Below are 8,818 nucleotides of genomic sequence, written 5' to 3'. Positions count from 1 at the left end.
TTTAGATACATTTTGTATACGTACACTTACATAAGTACATAAATATTCTTGCAAGTTATTGGAAAAATTTTAGGTTCTCATTTTTAATTTAGTTGGACAGAAGAGAAAAAACAATAAATGCAAAAAACTCGTAGATTTTGAAGGTTATTGCTTTGCTTTTTAGGTTCATCGATAATGATGTTTAACAGCTAGGTAGTGTTAACCAGACATTGAACAATCGGCCCTACATATTTTTTTTTAACATTCGGTCAATTCAGAAAATTAGCCGCTTGCCTTATTTATGACGACTACAAGCAGATAATTTATTTGTGTAAAGCAAAAACCCAAAAACCTTTAACTCTTTATATTTACACAACTTCTTTAAGAGTTATAAATCGTCCGATAAGCAAATATTTAAATTTTTTTTTGTATGCATTTGTGCTACGCTTAAGTGCTTATTAGCGACCATTAATATCAGAAGTGCAAGCTGCGTGCAACACCTTTATGAGCATATATACATACATACGAGTGCTTTTTATTCACTAAACACACAACCGCATGCTTTATTTAGATGATTAATTAGTGATTCATCCTTCAATTAGGTTATTAAATATATTGTGTAAGCAGTTGAAATCTGGTTTTGGTTCAATTAGCCTACTACAACAAGTTCGTGCCTTAAGTCTTTTGATTTGTATGTAAGTATGCCAAATGAACTCTCAGCTGCGCGATCATAACTGAAATGACCACTGAAATGTTTCTAGACATATTTACAAGTAAGTACCACAGTTTTGGGTTTTTCATGTATCGGTAGGTAAGGTTCTAGCTGCTGCAAAATATTTGTAGTTGTAAGTGTGCTATGATTTCACTCAAAGTGAAGTGGGTGGGTGCGCCTTTAGCGGTATTTTCCAAATGTCAACAAATATTTATTTGTTGCAAATTCATGAAATAACAGTTAGAGGTCGATATATTTCTCTGTCAAACATTTGTAGAAATACATACCTATATACGTACATATGTTTGGCGTCTGTGTCTATTTACGAGCAAATGCAATAACAAGCGGCAGCTGAAAGTCTATTTTTCAATATTTATTTAGGAAAATCATGAAATTACATAGATGTGTTGCAATAACTTGAGAGTTTTAAAATCAAAACTTATTTGTCGAAGAGCAGAGTCAAAAACTGCAAACTGAAATTTAAACGCCATTTGAGGTATGAAAAATGTACGACGAGGCTAGTACCTCAACAATTTACTGAGATTACGATTAATTGTATTAATATGTTTATGAATAAAAAAGTAATTAAACGCACGTATTTTCCCAAATTTTACCAATAATCAGAAACATTTGCTATAATAAGCTCACCGTCATATCTGAGTTGGTAGCAGAGTGGCTGAAGGTGCGTACTACCACTGCGAAGGAAAACTACCACATTATCAGGGTAATTCTGGCCGAGATAGTAAACGGTCTTTTTTAAGACAAGTAAAAGACAGATAGCAAGATAACAAGTTCGGAAATAAGGCTTACCGTTCGTGGTAAAAAGCTATTTTGAGAAATAGCAATTCTATATCATTTAATTATATTTGTCGCAATGGTGTGCCTTTCAAGAGATACGAGTTCGTGTCCTGAGGCGGCGCATTTTGTTTGTTATATTTTTTCAAATTAAATTTTTTTTCCTTTTTAATTAAATTAATTTAAATTTTTAGATTGTATTGCTCTAAACAGAAAAATATATAATATAGAAACTTACATAATGTTTTTCTTACTTTTTTAATTTAATATTTTTCACTATTTAATTTTTAGATGTTATTGTTTTAAAAACAACAATAATTTATTTATTGTTTTCTTCTTTGCATATACATTTTTTTATTTTCATTTAATTTTAATTTTTACGTTTTGTTGTTTAAATAGAAGAATATTTTTTTTTTAACTTTTATTTAATTTTTAAAAAATTATTTTATTTTTTTTCTGCCTTTAGTCTTACTGTTTTTTTTTATTTTCCTTTTCTTTTAATTCTTAGATTTTGTTGTTTTAAAGAGAAAGAAATATTTTTAATTTCATTTCGGTTTTTAAGATCACTTTTTTCAATTAATTTTTAGTTGTTGTTTTAAAAATAAAAATATATATATTTTTTAATTTTATTTAATTTATAAGTACTATTTCTTCTTTTTTGATTTACATATTCTTCCTCATTTTATTGTTTTAAAAAGAAAAACATTTCTTTAATTGCATTTAATTTTTAAAAGTATTCAATTTTGCTTTATTGTAATTTTATTTAGTTATCTTTTTTTCATTTAATTTTTTTGTTGTTTAGTGTTTATTGTTAAAAAAAAAAAATATAAATATTAAAATTTTTTTAATTAGGTTTAATTAAAAAAAAAAAAACATATTGTAAAAAGCGAACAGCATACGCTAAAACCTCCTCGCCAGCAGATCTTTCATTTAGTAATGAGCTTTGAAGTTAGTTGCCAGAATTGACAATTGTCAGACTATGACAGACTTTTGTCTTTCGATATCGACCCAGTTAACTAGAACACGTTTCTTAATAGCGTGTAATAAAAAACGATAGCGAAAGCTTTCTACAAGTCCAAGGTTGCTTAGATAATTCAGAAAGGGCCGGTTACGGTTAAGGCCGCCAACTCGAGTGAGTGTATTGCATTGAATGTGCACTTTACCAAAGCCATGCTGATCAGTGCGGACGTCGAATTTAATTTTTCCGATAGCCATCAGAACTTCAAAACTGGTGAAAGAAAAATTTGCACTGCATTTTGGGAGATTTTAAAACTCTCTTGATATTTGAAGTTTGGCCTAATTCATCACAGCACAGTAAATATCTATTTATATTGGTTTGTTTGGAATTAAGAAAAATATTGTTGCCTCAAACTTAAATGTTCCTTAAATATTACTCCTACATAAATTACTCATAGTTCGAATACACGAATTCATATTTTTGCCTTGTCAGTGTTTATGTTCGCATTTAAGTTGATTTCATTTCAAACTTAAAATGCTACTAAGTGCATATGAGTAACGCCGCACCAGTTTAAAAAACAAAAAAACAATGAAATACAGAAAAATAAATAATCAAAAAATGAACTAAATTGAGACAAAATGTCTGGGTAACGAGGTGATTAGACAAAAATGCAATATAAAAGCGAGATAATAGAGCAAGCATGAGCCATTCTTTATGCCATTAACACCCCCAAAAACGCCTCGAAAAACAAGTATGCAAATAAGTCATAGCCGAAGTAAAGCGTTTTTTTTTTTACCTCTAAGGCGATTATAGTGTAAAAAATATTTGTGTAACAAAATTGTAAGACAAAGTGCTTTTTCCGTAACTCATTTGACTCGACTCTTGATGTTTGCATTCCTATTACTGCTGCTGCCGTTTTGTTGTTGCGCATGTCCTTAACCCACTGCTATCCCGCAGTTGTGAGTTTGTGTTACGAGCACACCCGCCTTCGCTGTTGGATCTACTTTGTCAATGTAGATATGTGTGTGTTCACATAAGTGACTGCTGCTGCTGCTGCTGCTGGTTGTAATTGGATATTGACAACACTCTGCCACTGTCAGCCATTGCCAAAATCGATATGTAAAATACGCCCAGTTGCATGCTCCATACAAGTATCGACATGCATATTTGTGGCACGTTGCGCATGCGCACATGCGTTCCCGTAAATTACAACAATATGAAAACATTAAGCATAAATCAAGTGGCAAACTAAATAAATAAATAAATAAATAAATAAATAAATATGTGGTAGCCGCAATACTATGCTGTCGCTATAAATTTTTGGCTACTCAATTTTGTTACAATATAATAATATTCATTTTTTTGCGGACAATTTCGTTTGCATTAGCTTAATTGCTTGTTAGAAATATTTATTTTATTAAAGCGTACTTAATGGCAACACCGAATTAAGTGCGATTGCTGAGTGTGCGAGACTTGCAACGAGTTGTGTGCGTTGTATGCGTCGGAATGGTCTACTGCAACGGTAATGATTGACTGTAATTGCCAGGCATGGAGAATGATTTGTGCATGAAAATATGATTTATTGACTGGTCAAGCTTGTGGAAAGTTAAAAAGCTGACAAGATTTTATTAAATGGCATATTATACACTCATCCTGTCACTCCTATAGTGGACCACACCTTTTTAAAAATATTAACATTTACGACGAAATGGACTGAAACTCTGGTTTGTATACGCTTAAAAAAACTATTTGACGAAGCGCGTTGCCTGGCTGGAAATAATATTTTGCGCTAGCGCCGGATCAGCCATGATGAAATGGCTGAGCTGTTTTAGCCGACAGTTCACACTAGGCCCTAACTCTTTTTCGTTCAAAATGCAGAAGGGAGGTTACTCACCAAATTCCATTTAGAACATAAAAATGACTGCTACAGTATAAAACTTGATATAATCTTCAGTAAAATACATACAACTTTTTAAGCTAATTCGAAACTAAAATACTAGATTTTCTATTAATTCATTAATCACTCAGCAAAAATGTTAGATAGGACGGATAAAAATAATTTCTAAGAAAAACGTATGATTGGCAATTACATAGGAAATAATTAATTTCCCAAACATTTGAAAAATCTTGTAAGATACAATTTTTAAATAAATATTTTTTACCGGAAAAATTTTGTCGGGCAAAAAATTTATCTATTTTTTTCAATTTTGAAAGAAATATTTTATTAGATAAAAGTGTTTTTTTGAGAAAAATTAATTAATTTTTTGAGAAAAAATTGTAATTTTTCTTGAAAAATATTTCTTTAGTATTCGAATAAAAAAAATTATTCGGATTAAAATAAAAAAATATATTTGAAATTGTTGTAAAAGAAAGTAATATTTTTATTTTACATGGGAATTTGTTTTTGTTTTTTTTTTTATACAACATACTTTTTGTATTTAAATGTAGGTTTATGGTTATGAAAGCGTTAAAATGGCAATTATTTTACGTTTTAAGTGATATTCTTGAAGATATGAAAGCTTTTGGCTTGCACTCGTGCCTTATAAGCGCATTAAGCAAAAACTATGTTCATCAATCACAGAGAACGCTCAGTAAGCTATGGCCATCCGAACATTAATATAGATGATCTGTGTTTGACTACCCTTTTTCTAAGGATGATAGCAGATATTTACTTACATTCCAAATATAAGTACTTGTAAATGCTTATAGGAAAATAAATTTTCCCATACATATTTTCCAATCGCCTCATTAAACGACTCTGACATCATTTATGAACCCTTTGGTATTGCCTACCTTTAAATATATTAAATGTTATTTAAACAAGTGTTGGCATTTAACCAGACATGGTGGCTTGCAACATTTTTGACATCACTTATTTTATTTATATTCTTTAATAAATCGGTTTGTTTTTGCGGCAAGCTTATATGTACTTACCAACCCAAGCAACGGGCGGTCATCAGCGGTCATTACTCAGCGCCTGTATTGATTATAAGCCTGGCTGTGTAGAAGGTGCAACCGAATGGTGCAAACACGAGTTAGACGGAAATACATAGATACATACATACAAAACGATATATGCACATACAAACACTGGCTCCAAAGGTACATGTGCCAAATAAATGAGGTGTATTATTTTAAGTTGGATATGGCTATTTTGAATTTTATTTTTAATTTTAAATTGGAAAATTTCGGTTGATATGATTTTTTCATATTTTTTATATGCTATTTTTTCAATTTTTTTTTTGTTTTGTTGTGCATCGTCATCATGGTGGCCACATATTCGCTGATATGCTGTGCATGCGAGTGTGCATACATAGAATTGTTGCATAGAAAAATAATAATAAAAATTGTAACAGAAATCAAGTTCGTGGGTTGCCTGCTGCCGCTGCTGCAAAGATAATAAGGCGTTTTGCGCTGATTTGTGGCAGGCACGATTTTCGCAGCATTTACTGTTATTTTGATTTGTTTTGCACTTTTGTTATATATACTTATATGCACGTACACACACACACACATATACATACATTAGGGTGGTCCTTAAAAATATCAAAATCATGAGCCAACCCTTTAATTTGTTCTATATACAAGATAAGCCCATCCACGAAAGTTTCAAAATGAATAAAAAACATTTAGGGGTTGCTACCATGGTTTGTAAAAATTTTTCTTTTTTTTTTGTAAATGGCGAAAATTGGACAACATTTAGACTCTGTTCGGCTATAACTCAGCTAGGTTATGAATTTATATGAATAAGTTTCAATGATATGTAAATTTCTCAGATTTCAAGTTAAAATTTTGCCACCTTTTTGCGATTTTCAAAAAAAATTAAAATTTTTTCAAACCTCGGTTGCGAGCCCCTAAAAATTTGTTTAAAATTTTTAAATTTTCGTGTGTGTATTTATGAAGTAAGTGGAATAAAAGTGGTGCCCGTATAATGTTTAGATTAAGCACTACCCTAATATGTATATATTTCCTTGATTACTAGTTGCGGCTGCTTACTAAAATTTTAAATTATTGCTGCAGCTAAAATGTATGTTTTGCTATTGTTGTTGCTAAAGTGGCTTAAATTTCAGCTATTAATTTTTTGAGCGATTTTCACAGGCTGATTTTGGGTTAACCAAAATTAAAAAAAAAATAAATAAAACAAAAACAAACTGAAAATAAAACATAGAGAAACTAAAAAAACTGATAAATATTTCATTCATTTATATGATAACTCCTGTGTGTGTGTGTCAAAAAATTGGTGGGTGGGTGATGACGTTTGACGCTGCCGATTGTGTTGTTGCCATTGCCACCGCCTTGCTGTAAGTGTGCACTTGCATATGTCTGCATGAGTACCTACTATTAAGGTGGAGTGAAATTACTATTTCACAATCATTTCGTCACTACTCTCGATCTTCTCCAAAATGATCGTGACTGGGTTGACTCCGAGCTAGTCGTAAAATTGTCCTGAATTTTTTACGCAAAAGCTGAAAATTTGTCCCTTGAAAAGTCTTGAAATGGTCCCGAACTGATCCCTTAATAGTTCCAAAATATTTCCGAACTTTCCACGAAACGATCCTGAAATAGTCCTGTAGCAGTCTTGGAATGGACCTGAAGTAGTCCCGAAATGAACTCGAAATAGTCCAGAAGTTTGAAATTGTTCGGAAGTAGTCCGGAAGAGGGTGCGATACGGTGCAAAATATAGTGCAGAAATGCTCATTTACAAATTTTCTGGCAGGTCAACGCAAATTTTACTCACTCCGCAAGTTAAGACAGTTTTCGAGATGTAAGCGAAAATTCTGTTTTCAAGGTCTTCTAAAATTATTGACGAAAAATAAACAGCTACAAAACTCGTGTGCAGCAAACTCAACACAGTCTAAAAAAAAAGTGTTTAATTTCGCTCCACCTTAATGAGCAAGCACTGCCTGCGAGGTGTTTCTGCAGCGCGGAAATTCAAGCGGCAGCATAATGTTCAAATTGTTGTTGTGGGCGCTTATTATTATTCTAACCGTGCTCAAAAAAATTGTAAATGCAACGATTTCGAGAGCAATTTTTCATCAACGTCATATTTATTTTTTATAAGTTTTTCTTACAATACAGGATAGGTTTGCCGCAGCGCGTGTGTGGCTCGAGCGTTTGTGAGTGCAAATATTTTGTTTCATACACATTTTCTCATTCTGCCACGCTGATACCTACTTAATAAGCGATATTCATGCACTGCTTAAGTACAACTATATTAGTCATTCCATATGCCAAAGCTAGGCTTGCCGTTTTGCAGATTGCTGGGCCGCTGCTGGAGCCAGTGCTGCAAAGTATTTGTATTGTGTTGCACTTATTTTCGCTTATTGAAAAAATGCACTCTAAACATTTGCCAAATTCATCGCTTTTACTGAGTTACTGAGCTGCTAAAAATTTCCAACTTGTATTTATTATTTTCTAATTTATAGTTGTTTTTCGCTCGACATACAATCAGCTCACATTACCGACGCTGAAGTCAGCCATTGCCGCACACCCTTTGCCAAATAAAAAAGGTGTTTGACTAAGTTAATAAATATAAATATTGTGTAGTTAAGTAGTAGGCACTTGCTTCACATTGCAATTAATTGCTGCCACAACAAGCGATTCGAGCAAAAGCTTAAATTTAACTCCGCCATAATAAATATTTTTATGTCTCAACTTTTATTTGAATTAAAGTATGTATGCAGTTACATAAGTAAGTACATATATGCTCCGTGGGTGTGTGTCTCTATTACATATATCCTGCACGGCTTGGTAATTCGAGCTGATTGCCGCCCATTTGTCCGCTTGATTGGTTGATTGGCTCTTTGGTAGAGGGGTGGCTTGCCGTTGCACCCAAAAAAGAATTAATGGATAAGTCTCGCACATATAAATGCTAAGTACTGTTTAAAGCTTAAAATTGGTAAAATATTTCTCAATATTCTTTTGTTAATATTCACTAGATTTTTTTAAGTATTTAGTTGTTTTTGTATGTGCCGTACCAAGGTGGGTGTGTGCGCTAGAAATTAAGTGGATAATAATATATTTATAACAATGCTTAAGACAGGTGTTTTATACGCGTGCGGGTGATTAACAGAGAAATACGAGTATGTATTGGAAGAGTGGTGCATAGTTTTAAATATCAAGCATAAGTAGGCCACATTATGAGAATATACAAATGTATATGCTTCCTATGACAGAAAATGTAGATTGCCGCAGTTATGGTTAATTTAATTAAATCACAAACGTTGGGCTTCACAAAGTAGCTGCATTTTCGTCATATAGGCCATACTAAATATCTTACGCAAAAACAAAATTTCGAAATATTTGAAAAAAAATTTTAAACTATTTAGAGTAGTATTTTAATAATTCTCGTGGTCCTAAAAGGAAACCTACTT

General features: G+C 32.1%; 1 protein-coding gene across 4 annotated transcripts in view; it reads right to left on the bottom strand.

The window, feature by feature from the left end:
- LOC118742763 (G protein-activated inward rectifier potassium channel 3-like) overlaps positions 1–8,818 on the bottom strand; it is a 210,450-nt gene that overhangs the window by 163,985 nt on the left and 37,647 nt on the right. The gene's annotated exons all lie outside the window — the stretch shown is intronic.

This window comes from Rhagoletis pomonella, unplaced genomic scaffold (genome assembly GCF_013731165.1).
Source record: "Rhagoletis pomonella isolate Grant_MI unplaced genomic scaffold, Rhpom_1.0 Rhpom_scaffold_00001, whole genome shotgun sequence".
NCBI classification, from domain to species: domain Eukaryota; kingdom Metazoa; phylum Arthropoda; class Insecta; order Diptera; family Tephritidae; genus Rhagoletis; species Rhagoletis pomonella.
The sequence above is the reverse complement of the archived record's forward strand: the minus strand, read 5'-3'. Positions and strand labels throughout refer to the sequence as shown.